Source organism: Gadus chalcogrammus, chromosome 9 (assembly GCF_026213295.1).
Source record: "Gadus chalcogrammus isolate NIFS_2021 chromosome 9, NIFS_Gcha_1.0, whole genome shotgun sequence".
Taxonomy (NCBI): Eukaryota; Metazoa; Chordata; class Actinopteri; order Gadiformes; family Gadidae; genus Gadus; species Gadus chalcogrammus.
In genome coordinates this window covers 18,900,139-18,919,702 of record NC_079420.1, presented here as the reverse complement: position 1 = coordinate 18,919,702, position 19,564 = coordinate 18,900,139, and the positions used below count along the sequence as shown (strand labels likewise).

At 43.4% G+C, this 19,564-nt stretch overlaps 1 protein-coding gene across 2 annotated transcripts in view; it reads left to right on the top strand.

Moving 5' to 3' along the window:
- The window catches only part of LOC130388969 (NT-3 growth factor receptor-like), a 181,235-nt gene that overhangs the window by 26,561 nt on the left and 135,110 nt on the right, over positions 1–19,564 (top strand). The window contains exon 2 of one of the 2 annotated variants that reach the window (XM_056598603.1): positions 16,990–17,068. The exons of the other annotated variant lie outside the window; for it this stretch is intronic. The gene's annotated coding sequence lies outside the window, so the exon portion shown is untranslated. The remainder of the gene's footprint in view (positions 1–16,989; positions 17,069–19,564) is intronic. 2 annotated transcript variants of the gene reach the window in all.

Below are 19,564 nucleotides of genomic sequence, written 5' to 3'. Positions count from 1 at the left end.
CCAAGCAGCGCTACTGTGGCCCCTTAGAACCCAGAGCTGGACGGCCACAAAGAGCCTTTAATGCCACTTAATGTGCCACAGCGGCATGTGGTGCGTGAGTGCGTTTGTGAGTGTGTGTGTGTGTGTGTGTGTGTGTGTGTGTGTGTGTGTGTGTGTGTGTGTGTGTGTGTGTGTGTGTGTGTGTGTGTGTGTGTGTGTGTGTGTGTGTGTGTGTGTGTGTGTGGGGGGGTGGATGGTTGGTGTGTCAGGCGTTTACTGACTCAGGGGTTTTGTGGCCAAAGAGCATTAGTAAATTGGGGGTGGGGTAGGGTGGAACATTAGTGAACAGTTGGAACTGAACAGTGGGTTTTAAAACAGGCATGCGGTGGGATGGGGGGGGGATGGGGGGCTACTCCATTAACATTTGCCACTGTAGCTACTGTTGTTATTCATTTGCGAGATAAGTTGTAATGGTTGGTTTAATTCTGTTTGTGCTCTGTGTGTGTGCGCGTGTGTGTGTGTTTATGTGGGTGTGTGTGAGTGTCTGTGAACCTACTACCCAACCTAATGGCGCTGTTTGTTGTTTTGTTTCCGCAGTTAATGCAATGCACGTTCTGATGCGATTCTATTGAATTTTTTAAAGAGATAATACAACCACATATTATCACTTACACCAGGCTTAAGTTACGCCTCCCTCTGCACTTTGGATCAAATTAGAGCCCAATCTCTATCCATTAATGTTAAAATTAGCCCCCCAAAATGCTCTCTGCTGTTGTTGACATACCCTCACACACACCCCCCCCCACAGCTGTTGAAACTCGCTGAACAACAATATTATAGATGAGGAATGAGAGAGTAGCTTTGAATTACTGTTGGAATTGACTAAACGTCGGCATTGATGTCGGCATTAGTGGTAGGAAACTTCCACTGGAGTTCTTTTGTTTTGTTAATTCTGCTGACGCCAACACGTTGGGAGAAATTTAAGCCGAGAAAAACGACCACTGAAATATAATTAGGAAAACCGGGCGGACGGTTGACACTGCGCCCTTTTCCGGCCGCCACACTGATCCACAAATGTTAGATTCATTGCGATTGTTTTAACCTTTTTGTCAATTTATCAATTATAGACCAGAGCCCAGGTGATATTTAGCTTGATGCTAAATGAAAGTGTCACGTTATAATCGATCATGAAAGTAAGGCGGTGTTATTAACCTACTGGTATTGTGTACACACACACACACACACACACACACACACACACACACACACACACACACACACACACACACACACACACACACACACACACACACACACACACACACACACACACACACACACACACACACACACGTAGATATGCAGCAGTGAATGATTAAATTTTATTGATTTCATAAATAAATATACAAATACTAAAAGTCGATTAGCAGTCCCTGGAATAATGCAGCGTGTTTTTGTATGGGTGGACTCAACCAGGGTGGATTTAGCTCCTTTTTTCCAGGCCTCTTTTAATCACCCTCATATCCAACTCATTTCAAAATGGAAATGAATGCCACGATTGATTTGCTCAGTACCACCAAGGCACACACACACACACACACACACACACACACACACACACACACACACACACACACACACACACACACACACACACACACACACACACACACACACACAACCACGTATGCCGCACAATGACCCATTCTCCACCCCCGCCTGCCTCCCCGAGCTTCCTCCCACCCCTCCCCCTGTCGACTCCCCCTCCTCATGCTCTCTGTGGTTCAACCTTCCAGCAGGAGCTGCCTCGGCGATGCCGAGCATCTTGCTGCTAGCAGAATGCAATGTACACACACACACAAACCATTGTAAACAAATGTGGCCTGTTGTGACAGCAGGGGGGAAAAAAACGGTGCCCCTCCCCCCGCCTCTCCTCCTCTACGTTTCCATCCCTTTCCATCCCCCCCTTTCTTTAATCACTCTCTCCTGGTCCAATCCGGCCTCACCTTTGACTTCCTCATTAGATTCCCGCCCTTACTGTCGGTCTGATCCCCATCAAGGAGGTCAGCGAGGGTTACCGTTTGTGTTTACGCTAAACAATTAATGTGTGTCTGTGCGTGTGTGTGTGTGCGTACGTGCATGTGCATGTGTGCGCATCTGCGTGGTCAAAGGGTTAGAGTTGAAGGTCCCCCCTTCTCCTGTGTGTCACAGCCCGGGGTAAACGATTGAGGAAGAAGACGACTGAATCTGGGAAAAAAGCGATAGTTAAGGCCACGACATCCAAAATGGCCCCGGAATGTCTACACTCGGACTCCGTCTGGCTGAGGGACTGGCCCCGAACACACCCATCGCCCTGAATTGATTTGAAGCTCGAGACAGGGTAATCGATTTGGATTGATCCCCGAGGTCACACTGCTATAAAGAGGTGGGGTTGAAAACAAGCATGGGCGGAGGTGCTACGGGGAAGTGATTCCCTCGCCTCTCTGCGTAATGGACGCTCATGTCATTTAAGAGCCCCACTAATACACTATGCATATCAATACTTGGATTGGCCTCCCGGGAGCCATCCCGTTGAGCTTTGTGCGGGGGAGGGGGGACGCACAGAATGACATCTCACACACAGAGACATTCGTACAGCTGGAACCACGAGGCAAATGCTATGCAGATAGATAGGCATTAAGTTCTCTGTGTGTCTGTCTGTCTGTCTGTCTGTCTGTCTGTCTGTCTGTCTGTCTGTCTGTCTGTCTGTCTGTCTGTCTGTCTGTCTGTCTGTCTGTCTGTCTGTCTCTCTCTGTCTCTCTCTGTCTCTGTCTCTGTCTCTGTCTCTGTCTCTCTCTCTCTCTCTCTCACTAAAGATCCCAGTCATTGTTCTCTTGGTGTGTCTCTCCCTATTATCAGGAACTTTGTGTTAAAGCTCTGCTATTTATTAGGAGGCTAAGAGCTCCCCGTCGTCTCCTCGACTCTCCTCTCAAACACGAGGACTCTGTGTTCTTTCATTAGATTTAATTTCCTTTCCCTGCCCTTGTTTGCTCCTCTTGTCACCTCTCTTGATCTGTGAAAAAGCAACAAAAAACAAAGCCCTCACCTACCTCCATGTGTTGCCACAATTATGCGCACGCACGCACGCACACACCCACACATACACACACACACGCATACACAATCACATGCAAACACACATATCACAGACACACACACACAATGACGCACGCACGCACGCACGCATCACACGCACACCGACATCACACACACTCATTGCCTTGCCCACAACCCTGTTTTTGTCCCATTGTCCTAAAATATTTCTGGAAGAACAGCTAATATTCAATGGGGGGGGATGAATGGGGGTGGTTTGTATAGCAGGCTGACAGGGAACACGACGTCTGAAGCCTACCTGGTGTTTACAACTCTCAGAGACATAACCTCGCCACAATATGGTCGGGTGGGGCAATGTTCTTTGGAGTTATTTATTTATTTCTGGGGCACTTCTCACGGGATGCCAACAAAAAAGGTGACTGCTTTTGAGTTCAACCTAAATTATGTGGGCTGGCTAACAGTGCTGCCATTTTGTATTTTTAATCTGTGGTTACAATGCAATGACAAAGGAAGTACTGTGTAATAAGCGATTAAAAATATATGTAATATGTAACATTGTTATGGAACAGCATGTGCCCGTCACTACAAAGTGTGTTTAGGGTAAAGCATTAAGGTGACCAATAAGTGGAAAAAACAAGGTGCACTATGGTTAACATTCTGATCATAATGTTATTCATATTAACTTTGTGATGTTGCATGGTGTTACGTTGCTTATTACTGAATAAGAAGTACACTGTAACAAGGACACTGTCATCTAAAGTGTTCCCTTTGTTTAGCTGAAGAAAGACTGGGCTCCTGCCGCTAAAGACTCTGGTGAAGTTGGATTATGAAGAGGCAGATGGGGGGGCTGTGATGGATGACAAAGTAAGGGAAAGGAACAAGGGACGGATGAGGAAGAGGAAGGGAGGAAAGAAAATGTGTGTGTGTGCCTGTGTGCATTTTGGTGAGTGAGTGCGTATGTGTTGTGTTATAGGATTATACCGGGCGATTGCCATCTCTGCTTTGGTGTCTGGTCCAAACAAACCCTGTTAATGGTTAAAGATAGGGATGCTTTTACGGCTCCGGGGTAAAACATAGACAATAATGGCTTTTTTTGGAGGGACCTGTGTGTATCCGGGTATCTGTGGGTCTTACTGTATGAAGGCCCATCTCTTAGGTCAAGTTAGTAGTTTCTGGAATGGAGGACTCCATTTGCTGCCAATTCAAAGCATTTGGTCAGCAATGGATGCATATAAAGCAACGTGATACCTTGGTAATGTTGTCAAGTGGTGCACTAATATGAGGGTAGTTCTCCTGCGCTAATAGTACTTGACCGTAGTGCTGTGTCGGTTGATTCCCGGACGGAGCACAGACTGAGGTGAGGCCGACTTTGAAAGTCAGAAACACAGCCTGCGTGTTTGTGTGTGTATGTGTGTGTGTGTGTTGTGTGAGTGTGATTAGTGTGTGTTTGTGCGTGCAAGACGTGCGTCTAAGGGTGCTTGTTCATACGTTTGTGAATTCCGGAGTCTCTCGCATTGTAATAGCGCATGCATGAGTGTGTGCGTTTTTCTCTTTGTGTGTGAACATAGATGTGTGTGTGTGTGTGTGTGTGTGGGAGCATGTGTGTGTGTCTCGTTGTGTTTGAACATACATATGCTTTTTGGAGCGTGTGCGTGTGTCTCTGTATGAACGTAGATGCGCAAGTAGCAGTGTGTGCGTGTGTCTCTGTGTGCAGGCGCAGCTGAATGTGTGGGAGTGTGTGCGTGTGTGTGAGCGTAGCCGTGCGTGTGGGAGTGTGTGCACACGTCCATGTGTGTGAACGTAGGTGTGTGCGTGTGTGTGTGCGCGTGTCTCCGTGTGTGAACGTAGGTTTGCGCGTGAGTGAGTGTGTGTGTGCGCGTCTGACCTAATGAAATACTTGCTGACCCAGACAAGAAGAAAAGCACCCACCTAAGAGGAAATTGACTCCTAATGGGAAAAGAAAGGTGTTTACTGGGAGGGGGAAAAATGGGTTCATGATTATAGCCACACAAACTCAGCATTCATCAAGTTTAAATAAACAGACTCAATGTGAACCCAGAGTCCATTCAACACCTCCGTCATAGCTTCTGTGTGTATCAAGGGCCAGGTAAGATAGAGATCAAGAGGTTCCCATGAAATCCAAGAAAAAAGCAGAGTTGTGCGAGCCGATTAGATGACGGTGTGTGTGTTGCGGTGTGTGCTTCTATGCGTGTGTATGAGTGGATGGCTCGTTTTGACAATAGTGGCAAAATGACTCATGAATAATGGTTGGGGTGGACTGTGTCCCGAGGGTTTGGGAGAAACGTGGATAATTATGCTGATTACAGGCTGTGTTCTCTGCTTCAGCAACAATTAGTATGTATGGTATTTAAGGTGTTTTACTATTTTCAGTTTTTTTTCACTTCCAGTATAGTTATTTGTGTGTTTGTGTGCGTATACGTGTATGTGTGTGTGAATGTATGTGTGTGGTGTGAGTTTGTCACGTCAAGGGTAAACATGGAGAACTTCTGTCACACAAACTTTCAGTTATTTTAGGATTTTAAGAGCAACCCACACATACAACAAACAAGGCATAAATCAGTCGCTGGTAGAAAAAATCCTGATATTTTCCCAGTTTGGCACTGGACCATGGTTGAGTGTGAACACTAAAAGCATTTAAAATAAGAACAAATAAGGACAACAATAACACATTATCTGAAACATGCAGCAGGTACTCCTACTGAAACCGGTGCTCTTTAATTACATTGTGTAACATATTTATTATATTGTATTTTGTAATACATTTTTTGCAATATTATCATGGGGTTAAATTCATTGAACTTAATAATTAGCATTACCGTGACCATACCACAGTCAAAGCAAACAAGAACAATCTGCCTTCCCTGGGGGTAGTTTGACATTTCCAGGATAAGCTGACTCTGGCCAAGCCATTTTTGTCAATAAATGCTAATTTCTACATTTACTCTACCCCATGCATTCTACAGTAACCCCGCCCCCCCAGCAAAAGAAGCTGGTACAAGTATTAACCCATACTTGTGCCTCTGATTGGGCCCCTCTGATTTCCTTTCCTGCAATTTCCTACAGCATGAATAAAGTCATATATTATCATATAATTGAAATTTCCATCAAACAGCATCATTTTCTTTACATTATTATTTGATCATTTTAAAATGAAAACCCTTCATTTATTAAATTGGTTAATTTTTTTTAAACATCCTGCATTATGTCTCATGTTGCCTATGTTTGCAAATATATAATTGTATCTGTTGGATATATAATAACAATAATAATAGTAATGTTAATAGTAATGATAAAATAATAATAATTTATTTATAATTTAATTTAATATTAACAATAACAAGTGGTTCATAAATGTAATTCTTGATAATGATGATTGAGTCTTGATAATAAGTCTGAAGCCCAATCAAACTACACAAGACATATTATCGTGGAAAAACGAAATGTCAAAATGTATACTATTAAAGATTCATAAATATTGCATTTACTTCTGCTCTCCCAATTTCCCCACAGTGGTTTTTAAAATTGCATTGGATTGAAAATAATCCTGTGTGAACCTTGTCCCTGCTTACAGAGAATTAAATTTGATTTGCTAAAGCAATTCATTCCATAAAAATAAATGGACAACCTAAGAGTAGAAGCTGATTGTGCTGGTACATTTGGGTTAATTTCTGACATAGTAGAGGAGCTATGCTCTTAAAACTGCAATATATCGATGGTAAATATCATGAGTTGGATACGTTACTTTTGCTTGTCACAGTCCAATATTATAGAAAAGGGAAGGTTAGCAAACAAAGTACCTTTATGAAAAAAAATAATGCATAAGACACTGATGACTAAATCAATAAGTAGTATCAGTGGTATCATACATCATATTATATAAATATATATTTATATAGGCAGAAGTTTAGGCACCCATGCTAAAGTTGACTAAAAAGAGGTATACAAATTCTTCTTTTTTAAATCGATCTTAATGCCCTAATCAAACAAATGAGGAAAAATCCAACTTTTAAGGACACCAATTTGTTTTGTTAATGAATAATAAATCGTAAATAATTTTTCTCCATTAAAATACAGGGTACATATGTATAGACACCCCTATGTTCAATTCCTATTGAGGCAGGCAGATTTTTATTTTTAAAGGCCAGTTATTTCATGGGTCCAGCATACTATGCATCCTGATTAAGTTCCCTTAGCCTTTGGAATTAAAATAGACCAACAAAATCACATACTCTACACCATACCTAGAGATTGCCATTGTTTTATTTCGGTTAGCCTATTAGCTGGTTCGATTTGCATTGACAAATCATTTTGCTAACAGCTTTTAGGCTAACCGAAAAGAACCAGGTTTTTTATTCCTCTTTTCAGTCAACTTTTGCATGGGTGCCTAAACTTATGCCTACCACTATATATATATTTTTGCAGTTACTTGTTATCTTCTAATATATAAAGACTCAATGCATCTCTCGTCAGCAGAATGACATTTTATCATTTATATGGACTCCTATTTTCCAATAATAACATGTAATAAACACTGCCAATTTCCACCACTTGGTTTTGAAGTCACCATACAGCCTGTGATGCCAGGACAAATGAAAGGGCTAGAGCACAGAGCAGTCTCCCTGAACCCCCCCCCATCACAGGCCTGTCATTGTTTGCTGGCGCGACTCGGAAAGACTTCTCCAGAACCCTCCGTATCAGGGGGAAAATACAACCTTAAAGAGAACATGGAGGCTCTGATTAAATATATATGATAGATAGATAGCCCGACTCCCGGCTGAAAGGTTCTGGGTTTCAAAGCAACCCCAAATCTTCACAGTCTGCCGGCAAGACGCCTTACCCCAAACCGTTCATCTGTGAAGTCACAATGGATAAAAGCGTTGGCTAAATGACAAAAACAGATAGATCGTCCTGTAGATGTGTGGACAGGCAGGGAGACTTCAGGCAGACAGAAGGAGAGAGACCACAACAAACAGATAAACAAAGAGAAGAAAATTCACAATAAATACGAAAGGGGGACGGGAGTCGGAGAGCGGAGTGGAAAGAGAACAGGATGTGCCACAGGAAGTACAGAATGGCCCCAAGTGCTTACGTGTCCGCGACTTTGGGACGTCTCCTCCACCACATGCATGCCGGAAAGAGCTAGAGGGCAGACCGGGGATGGGAGGAGTGAAGAAGGATGGGGGGGGGGGGTGAAAGGGAGGAGAAGGGGTTGATCATTGTGTGTAAGAGACGCTGTGGTGTTGGAGGAGGCTCCTATTTAACATTGAATTATTAAAAAGTATGTCTGAATTGGCCTAAATGTGTTACAATAAAAACCAGGCATACCGAAACCGGGTACATCCATGTTACTTAGAACCATGGTAGGCGTACATCTTACGAAGCCGATTCAAAACCTGATCAATACAATGGTTTTGTTGTGATGTAATGCTATAATAAGTCTGGCGTGAACTGGGAGGTTGGGATGAACAGTAGTACAGAAGAACGAGTCAATGTTGTGAAATTCGGTGCCAAATACAAGGAAATGACGCACAGGCCAAGACTAAAATGAGGAGTATTAAAAGTAATGATACGGAATGAGGTCAAAAACAACGATCTACCTTCTGCTTTATTCAACGTTAGAATTACGGTTCAAATGTGTGTCACTTGTACCTCAGAGTGAGGCTGTATTGGATAATAGTGATGATATTTTTCACAGAAGCCTTCCATTGTGGTACTTCTCTCTGGAAGGGCAGATTACGTGTGTACAATTTATTAACTTACTAAAACAGCTTCTGCTCACTTTAGCTGGCTATAGAACACCAGCAGCTGTTAAGACTCAGCATATTCTGGATAAAAAGTGGCTAGCAGGTTCTCTAAACACCTGCTGCCGAGAAGATCTAAAGTTAATGCATCAAAGCCAGTAGTATTTTTCATTCACCACTAGAGCAGGTCTGCTAGCTTAGGACAGTGTATTGGGCTGTGAATGCATGGTTGTGTGAGTGCATGTGCTTGTTGGTTCTGTTTTGTGTGTGTGTGTGTGTGTGTGTGTGTGTGTGTGTGTGTGTGTGTGTGTGTGTGTGTGTGTGTGTGTGTGTGTGTGTGTGTGTGTGTGTGTGTGTGTGTGTGTGTGTGTGTGTGTGTGTGTGTGTGTGTGTGTGTGTCATAGTGCACTGCCAGGAGGGCTCTGTGGTTTGTGGCCTGGTCCATAAAAAATCCTGGTAATGGCTATAGGGCGATGGTTTCTACTGCCTTGGGGCACCATACAGCCAGTAATAGTGTTTTCATGTCTCTATATGCGCGTGTGTGTGTGTTATGTCTGATAGAGCAGATCAGAAAAGGCATAAGACCATTACGCTCTTAATGGACTACTTTGTCTCTTTCGGCCCTTCCCTGATTTCAGATAGAGTCAAATAATCCAATCGGACCGGCTATAAATATGGTTGTTTTAGGCCCGGATTATGAGAAATGCTAACCAGACGAGAGAGAGAGAGAGAGAGAGAGAGAGAGAGAGAGAGAGAGAGAGAGAGAGAGAGAGAGAGAGAGAGAGAGAGAGAGAGAGAGAGAGAGAGAGAGAGAGAGAGAGAGAGAGAGAGAGAGAGAGAGAGAGAGAGAGAGAGAGAGAGAGAGAGAGAGAGAGAGAGAGAGAGAGAGAGAGAGAGAGAGAGAGAGAGAGAGAGAGAGAGAGAGAGAGAGAGAGAGAGAGAGACTTGGGTGGGGAGAAGATCTTTGCGAGAGATAATTCTTTACCAGATTGATCAGGAAAACAAAATAATGTTGTGTCACAGGCTCTTCTTCCTTTGAGAAATTGCTAGTTAACTGCCAATTCGAAAAGTCATTTAACTTACAAAAAATCCCTTACACCACTCAAGTTTTTGCAGAATTTCCCTGAAACACAGAGAGAAGAAATTGGTGAAATCAGCCTCTTTCAAGAACAAGACGCAATTTTATCGTGCTGTATTGCGTTGGCAGTTTATTTTTGATTAACCTTTGTTCAACCTTTTTTCAGGAGGAGACTAGATCTCTCCTTCGTTGTGTCTCTGCTTACAGAGCAGCCTGGGCTTGGCATGGGCTTGGCATTGTGGGAGCTTTTCTATGTCTTAGAGATTTTGATTTAAGATGTTGTAGTCCTTTTAGCATAATTGCTGTCTCCAGTGTTTTGTATCTGCTGTCATTTACCATTGAATGCTGACTGGAGCCGTTCTAGGCTTTGAAAACGGCATTGGTAAAATAGCATCCTTTTAACAAAATATAGAATGTTTAAAAAATGTATCAGCAATCAGACTTTATTCATACACAAAGTGAATATGGGATGGCTAAATATATACATATTTTCAGCTGGATTAAGTACTTGATGCTTTATGTCTTTTTTCTTTTTGTACCGGGATGTTCCATATAGCTGAGCAATTATACAGTAGAATTTTGAGTGTCGGTTCTATTGTCAGTTCTATGTCAGGGATAATTATGCAGATTGACTCCTTCACTTTGTTGGCTTGTGTCTTCAGTGCTTTAGGCTGTGTTTACAATACATACTGTAAATAAATAAGCACCACAAAAATAGTTCTGCAGTACATATACTCAACAAACCAATTCAGTCACATTGTTTTCGTAATTGCCATGTCATTCTTGTTTCAATGTTTGTCTACAAATTCTTCCTATTTGAAGTATTGAATTGAATATTTTATTGAATAAAAGATTTTATACATTTTGATTGTTTCCTATTTTAAGATCCCTGTCGCATTTTGTACCTGAATGTGGCATGTTGACGAGCATTTTTATTAGAGCACTGTTGAGCACAACAGAGGTACCTTCACCCCGTATCAGAACAGATTTTGGTGCAATCCACACACACACACACACACACACACACACACACACACACACACACACACACACACACACACACACACACACACACACACACACACACACACACACACACACACACACACACACACACACACACACACACACACACACACACACACACACACAGAGAGAGAGAGAGACTCGTGCACCTGCACTCTTACAAACACACACTTGTGCACCTTCACTCTAACACACAAATGGCAGCAACACATTTCAGGAAGGCGGACTCTGACTTCTGAATGGTTCCGAGAAGAGATGAGAGGAGGAAAACTTTAAGCTGGCCCGCTTTCTGCCCGCCAGATGGTGACGGGAGAGTAGTTAGCAGCAGGTCGCCCCGTCATAAGAGCAAGGAAACACATGTATAGAGAGAACTCTACAGGCGTGGGGCGTTCTGGCACTCAGGCAACACTCACCACGCTGTGCCATGTGTGTGTGCTTAGCTGCACCTCTATTTAGTGGAGAGAGAGAGAGAGAGAGAGAGACTCTCTCGCTTGATTGCACATTGTAGCCTATCTGCTTACAGAGCTCCGTCGGTGTGCATGTGTGTTGACGAGTGAGCGTGTGTGCGTGCACGGGTGCGTGTGGAGAGGGTTACGTAGGCAGGGGGGCGTGCAGTTTGCTGTCCTCAGTTTGGAAGATGGCAGATGTCCAACCCTTTAGAACCATGGCTCCAAGTTGCAGGTGTATCCAGGAATAGACAGCAGGAAGCGGGATCGTGAGCGCGGCGCAGCTTACAGGCAAAGCGTGGGGACAGCAATAGCCCCGGAAGCAGTAGTAGTACTTTGGTGTGAAAAACATTTGTTGTGTTCAAATTTATCAAGTTCAATCAAAATCAACTTTATTTTTCAAGCACTTTCGTGCAGAACAACAAACATAGAGGGCTTAGCAAATTAAACACAACAAGAACAAGAAATTGGTTAGAAATAGGAATCAGAGAGTGGGTAAGATGGTTGTCCACGATTGCTGTAAATTAAATGGTTCTAAAGTAAATAGTAGTAGTGCTTGTGGTAGTGGTACTGATATAGTTTGCTTGAATAGATAAATATCACTAAATGGATGAAAAATATATAGCGGGAATGACTGATAATGGGAATGAATATAATAGTAGTAATTTGCAAATTAATAGTCTGAAATAGAGTATATGATACACTACACTAATTATATATTATAGTCTCATTACTAGTTAAAGTGACAAAAGCAGTATACTTGATTAAATTATGATAGTCTAGTAGTAAGGGTTAGCGATTTTTATGGCGACATTTTTATGAGCAGTTGAATCAGCAGTTAGCAGAAAGTACGCAAGCATAAAAAGCTAAACTATGTGGAACAGAAGTTCAGGAAGCAATAATAAGCAACAACAGCAGCTGCAGGAATCCACTTAGCCCCGTTTAGGTCAAAAGTGCAGAAATCCTATTTATCATCGGACACCAGAGGGAATGTCGAACACAGCCCAGGCGCACAGCAGGGGAAAACACTCACAGATTGGAGATATCAGAGGGAAGGAAATATAAGGCAAATATCTGTGAGTTTTCATGGGTTAGTCTGTGGATGCTTGAAGAGAGGGTGTGTGTTACTGCAGACCCAATTTGAAAATAAAAAAAATTAAGCATTACATACTTATATATATATATATGCACAAAAAATGTGCCTGGTAGAGAGCAGATCTCCACCAAGGAATGGCGCAGTGATGAGTACAGCTCCCTCTCAGCCAGAAGGTCCTGAGAGATCCTGCAGAGATCACATTTAGTTGAATAGTACTTGTAGCACTTGTGCAATGACGAAAAAGGGATCTTGTAGAAAAAGGGGCGTGGCTCGGAGGAAGTAAATTAGCTGATCTGAGCTAGAGTCCGTTGACCCGAATTCAAGGCCTCCTTTTCAAGTAACAGAGGAAGTGGGGGGGGGGGGGTTCTCAGCCTGAACCCTTGAAAAACCTTTCAGAACACAGCACCATGGGAAGACTTGCCCCTTTTTGTGATATGTCCCGCCCACTGAACTCTTCAGGCCAATTGGCATTAAGAGTGAATCACTTCTTACTTAGCCCATAATCAACCCGTGCTCAAATTTGTCTTGCAAAGAGACACATATATTTTCATTTCCGATACATTTAATTAAGACAAAGGCCCATCTCTGGATGTGCAAGTGTGTGTTTTTCCAAGAATGTATTTTTATATATTTTTATTTTTTCACACACACACACACACACACACACACAGACACAGACACAGACACAGACACACACTCTTTCCATGTATTTCCAACTGTTTTATATGGACAAAGTGTGGTGTCCAGGGCATTAACATAAAGCATTGAGACAGGAGGAAGGTCCTTGCTGGTGACATTGTGGGCATTGTGTTTGATTTCCTTAGATCCAGTACAGACGACCGTTGAATGTATCTTCTTGTCTCTGGTGAAAAAAAACAATACACTGAGACCAGATCAATGAGCTATTGTCTTTGAAGCCATTCTGGAAAACACTCCAACTTTTTTTTTCACTCCAACTTCTGTCTGTCTGGCTCTCCCTCTCCCACTGCCTGCGTCATTGCAACTTTCCGTCTCTCTCTCTCTCTCTCTCTCTCTCTCTCTCTCTCTCTCTCTCTCTCGCTCTTTCAGTTCCTTTTCTTTCCATCTGTCTCATGCATGAATGTATTCATACAAGTGCGCGCACACACACACACACACACACACACACACACACACACACACACACACACACACACACACACACACACACACACACACACACACACACACACACACACACACACACACACACACACACACACACACACACAGCCTTTCTTCAGTGCTGATTTTGTTCTCCAGCCAACGTCGAATATCTCTTTATCTTCTATCTGCCTCCATCTCCATCCTCCCCCAGCCCTCCCTCTCTCCGTCTTTTCTTATTTCGTTTTTTGATCCCATTGTTTGGTTCCTGTGCCACTCAGCTCACACATGCTTAAAATGAGCTGAAATCCCATCTCTGCCAACTTCACAACTTCAGGATATTAACGTCCTCACTTCGAGCACCGACACCACGTTTTACCAAATCTATCATCATTTTCTATCCCTGAGATACGTCAACACTTTTTCAACCTCTTTAATTTCTCTCTTTCTCTCTTAAGGCCTTCAAACATTCTCACTGCGCGAGTCCCTGGGGTGTATTTTTCTAATCTACTGGGCTCGCATCCCCCTCACTGTAGTATCCCCAACCAGTATGGCCAGCTCTTTGCCAGTAATGGGTCTTAGCATGCTAACATAGCACGTTGGATGGAACAGCAGAGCAGCATACACCACAGCATCAGAAGAATAGTCTTCATGACGGGTCGCTGGGGATAGGATTAATTAGTCCTTTGAGTCAATTTGTCTGTTTTGCTTATGTTGAAATAATTGTTTGATATCATGTAGTAAAAAAAGACTATAGTATTACTGTGAGAAAGATTCATGGTCCACTTATATATTGAGCTGAATAGGTTTTATACATACACATGAATTTGCATTTATCTAGTTCATAGGTGCTTTCTTTTTATGCTTTTTCATGCTTGTTTATTATGTTTATTATGTTCCCAATCATTCTTTATTCCAAGTGGAGCTGAATGAAGAGGGGGAATACAGCATGCATACAAATTTTGCATTTTTGTCCTGAATATTTGTTTTGTAAATTAGTGAATGGAAAAATGCAAATAAAAATGTGATGATGATGTACACATTTTATTATCGATGGCAATACTGTGATTAGGTTTAAATATGACTAAATGTAGGCACCTTACAATGAGGATGGATGTTGCAGGCCAGATCGTATAGAATAGGCTCCAGTTTGGCTCAGCTTGCTTGGTTGGTGGCCGAGGGAAATACTGCCTGCTTGGTAAACGGCCTAATGCGTGGTTTTCTTTGCAATAGTTTTTCTCTAAGCTTATTGTTGGTCTCAGGGCTATTTCTGTGGAACACTCCATACCATTAATGGCTGATAACATCTCACTGCTACGGGCCTTATATTGTAACCTATTATATGCTATTATATATTATAATGCATTATGTAAGGACTGTATTAAGGACTGCCTCAAAAGTGTTTTTCTATTTCTGAGTTTTCTTATTGACTCATTTGCATGTAGGCTTGCGACAGCCTTCATTAATGTAACTATAGTTAGACCAAATGGAGTCCATGCTGCTATATACTGATGGGTAAAGCCAGTTTTCCCCAGCCAGGCACCGGGTTGTTTCTCAGCGTGCATTAGGTTCCTTAACAAGGCCAACGACAGACGCTGTGTTAGGGTTCCAAGCAGCGCATCATACACGGCCGCAGAAGGCCCCGGGGACCGTAAAACAAACATAAACGGTCTCTTTCAGAGGATGCGGCCCTCTATTAGAAACCAACTAACCAATTTGTGGTCTATGTATGCGAGGGGAATGAGTGCATGAGGACATGCGCGTGTGTGTGTGTGTGTGTGTGTGTGTGTGTGTGTGTGTGTGTGTGTGTGTGTGTGTGTGTGTGTGTGTGTGTGTGTGTGTGTTTGTTCAGCACAAAGCTCTTTATGTAAAAATGACTCTTCATAGGCAATTTTTTTCGGTCAATGCCAAACAAACACGTCAACCCACATGAGACGATACAAATTGTTTTTTAATTTAAAAGGGGAATTGTCCAAAGATGCTGTGTATTTGAATATATCTTTTAATAACAAGGAGCAGTCATTTGGGTAGAATTCGGCCCGTAAATTCTCTAGTCTGCGATTGCCTAGACGAGCCAAAGAATACTGGCTATTTAGTGAGCAGGATGAGTGTGTTTACACTATTATTTAGGCATTTCCATCTCCGCCGTTACTGAAACAACCAACAAGCCCTTCCTAGGATAGACGGAATAGAGCGAAGCAGTGCTATTGAATAAAATGATCCAAGCCCAAGACCCCATTGAAGAGCAGAAGGTGTGTGGTGTGGATCTCTGGGCCTCATAGCCTGTATAACGTTGGACTCAATCCCCCATCGAAAGCTCTTGATCATCGACTCTGTTATCCACAATACTACTTTCATGATGAATTGCCAATTATTATTGTTAATAATAATAATAATAATAATAATAATAATCTTGTTTAGTTTCCACAAATGTGCGAAATTGCCTTGGGCTGCACAGGTTATTTATAACATATCACAGTAAATCACAATAAATACAGGTTGGTTGAAACGCATCACAATACTATTGCTTTTGGATCCTAAGTAAGGCTTAACGTGTACCTTCATTTATTCAATGGCAAAATTGCATTGATGCACAATGCTACAAAAAAGTACTTTTGTCCCGAGACAACCTTCTTTCCAAAAAATCGAAAGTTAAAGTCGAGCAACACGTATTTCTCTTTCCTCCCAGTACAAGAACACGCCCTTCACTAGCTAGGTATCTATTTTCAAACATAATCGACCTCTCTCCCGAAACATTTGCAGGACATGAATAATGTGTTTTGTGGCCGGGGCGTAAAAGCATCAGCGCCGGGGTGTGTGGGCTGTGGTAGTAAGAAGCATGGCCATAGGGAACCAGAGAGTCTTGCACGTCCAGCGAGACGTTTAACCGGATAGCGCCATTCCAGCAACAGTCTGCCCCCCCCCCCCCCCCCCCCCCAACCCCATCTCACCCAGCTTCGTTCCCTGATCTCCATCAATTGTCGGCGGTGTTGTGAACGCACGGGCTGACCTCGATTGGAGGGGCTGGGTTTTTTTCCATGTGAAATGATGAAGTGTATGAGTGCATGAACACACGCACAGGAACGCACGCAACACACACACGAATGCGGACAACATGCACACGAACGCCGGTGTCGCGCACAATCACTTGCACACTGACACGCGCGCGCACACACACACACACACACACACACACACACACACACACACACACACACACACACACACACACACACACACACACACACACACACACACACACACACACACACACACACACACACACACACACACACAGGCAGACTTATGCATCACTTCCAGTCAGTGAGTCATCCACTGTCACTCAGAGCTCGCTTCCTCACTCACAGTCTCAACTTGTTTTCTCAGAGGATGCGTCTTGACCCAAGGAGCCGGTAATCGTCGCAGCTGCTGGAGCGTGCGGGAGCGTCGGTGACGCGTTGGGCGGGTAGGGTCACCTTTCCAAGGTTTTCCTCGCAGTGGCGTGTCAAAAACAATGCGACAATAATAAATACATCAAATACAAGCAGACCACGCAATGCCCTGGTGAGATGTCCACAAACAACAGCCCTTACCCAAACTCTGAGTCAATGTTTAAGGAGTGAGGCACATTTGATTTGATAGGATTCCATTTGTATGAGCAAAAGCCTTTAATTAAAAAGTGGATTTCAAAAGTTGTTTTTAAAAAAAAGTATTTTGTTCCAGCTGGCATATTTGTTATGGATACATTTTTCAATGGATCTGCTACTTTTGTTTGTGGTGACTTTCAAGAACTTTTGTAGGCAAAAAAAGGCTTTGTAATTATGTTGATAATATTAACCCCCCCAATATCATGCAAAGATCTTCTCCCCACCCAAGTGTCCAAACCATTCCTTCCATTGAGCTCTCTCTCTCTCTCTCTCTCTCTCTCTCTCTCTCTCTCTCTCTCTCTCTCTCTCTCTCTCTCTCTCTCTCTCTCTCTCTCTCACCCCCTGGTAAGAGTGGCAGTGTTAGAGGTCTCCACTGGGTTCACACAAACACATACATGCAGACACACGTGGGCGAGGTAGCATGCACACGCGCACACACACATGAAGTGAGAGGAGGATTGCAGGAGGTAGAACAGTTGGAGAGAGGGTGAGAGAGAGAGAGAGTTGAAAACGGAAGGAAAAAGAGGAAAGGAGAAAATATCCTACAATATGGCCGCCTTGTGTTGGCAAAAATTGCAATTTCCTCGATAGGTCAAATCAATATCCTTAAGGACGGCTTTTCACGCCTGAGTCGTCTGGTGTTCCCTCTGAGTAATTTGTTCCTGCAAATTGTTGTGTCTGGTGAGTGCATGACATCCTGGCTACGGTTCCCACTGTGCAAAGTATCAATGCCTTTCTATTCTACCCCGTGTCACTCAATTGATTCTACTCTATTATTTTTCTTCTATATTCCGTTTCCTTAGCAAACTTTCCTTCTGTGCTTTGATGGTTTGTTGGTATGCTGTCTAGCACTCTTTAATATGCTCGTCTCTGTCCCTTAATGACACATATTAGGACACTCCCCACCCACTATGCAAGTCCACCACCCGTAGTTTTTCCCCGCTCTGAATCACTAACGTAAAATACATGCTTCCCAATAATATGTCCGTGTTTATTTTTAGGTGTGTTTGTGTGTCTCTCTCTCTCTCTCTCTCTCTCTCTCTCTCTCTCTCTCTCTCTCTCTCTCTCTCTCTCTCTCTCTCTCTCTCTCTCTCTCTCTCTCTCGCTCTCTCGCTCTCTGACAGACACAAACATGTCTCTCGCTCTATGTCTCTTTCATTTCCGCCTTGGCTGTAGAGAATGTATTTGTCATGTTCCTCCATCTGCCTCTGATTTCTCCATCTCTCACTCCCCCCGCTCTCTCCATCTTCCTCTGTCTCTCTACCCTCCTCTCTCTCTCTCCATCTCCAAGTCTCCTCTCTCTCTTGTTTGCTCTCTTTCATTCACACTCACTGTTATGCCTTCATCTCCACCCTCTCTTTGTGCCATAATAGGGCAGGATAAAGTGTTTCTCTATGCTCCCGCCACAGCACACATGGACACATGCATGCACACACCGACACAGTCCTCCCCCCTCGCTCTCTGTCATGGTTTCTCCCCTACCTGACACCTTTTCTCTCCTCTGTACCGCCTATTAAGACAGTCAGTGTCCCTGTCAGTCTTACCTAGCCATATTGAGAAACGCATGCATACACATGAACACGCACACACATGCACTCACACACAAACACACACTCACGCACCCACACACACACACACACGCATGCGCCCACACACACACACACACAGTCACAGACACACCAACCCACACGCAAACACCCACACGCGCACGCATGAATAGCACACTCGCATGCACATGCACAAATTCAAACAAACAGCCACACAAAACACACACATACACACACCGTGCAAAAACGCACTCGAGTTTCCTTTGTTACACCTCTCACGACAACAAGTCTGAATCTAATGCAATGACACGCAGCACACAAGCAAACTCTGGGTTTGTGTGTGTGTGTGTGTGTGTGTGTGTGTGTGTGTGTGTGTGTGTGTGTGTGTGTGTGTGTGTGTGTGTGTGTGTGTGTGTGTGTGTGTGTGTGTGTGTGTGTGTGTTCTCGCATGCCTCTCCGTGCACGTGCATAGGTTTGCCATCCAGGTTTTGGTACGGTTAGACAGTTCAGTGTGAAATCCTCCCTCAAGGCCATGCTTGGCTCCACGCTCCGCCTTCCACTGTTGTGCCGTCAGCTGGGCCATCCGGCCAGATAAATTATACACACATTCAAAAACACTTCTGTACTTTCCTCTCCACAAGCCTCTCCAGGGCTGACTTTAAAACCACATCAGAGAGGGGGAAAAAAAAATAGTTGACTCTTTCTCTCCGAGAAATGATAACCATGGTCAATTTTCTCGTATTTACTTTTGAAGTGAAGAGAGAGAGT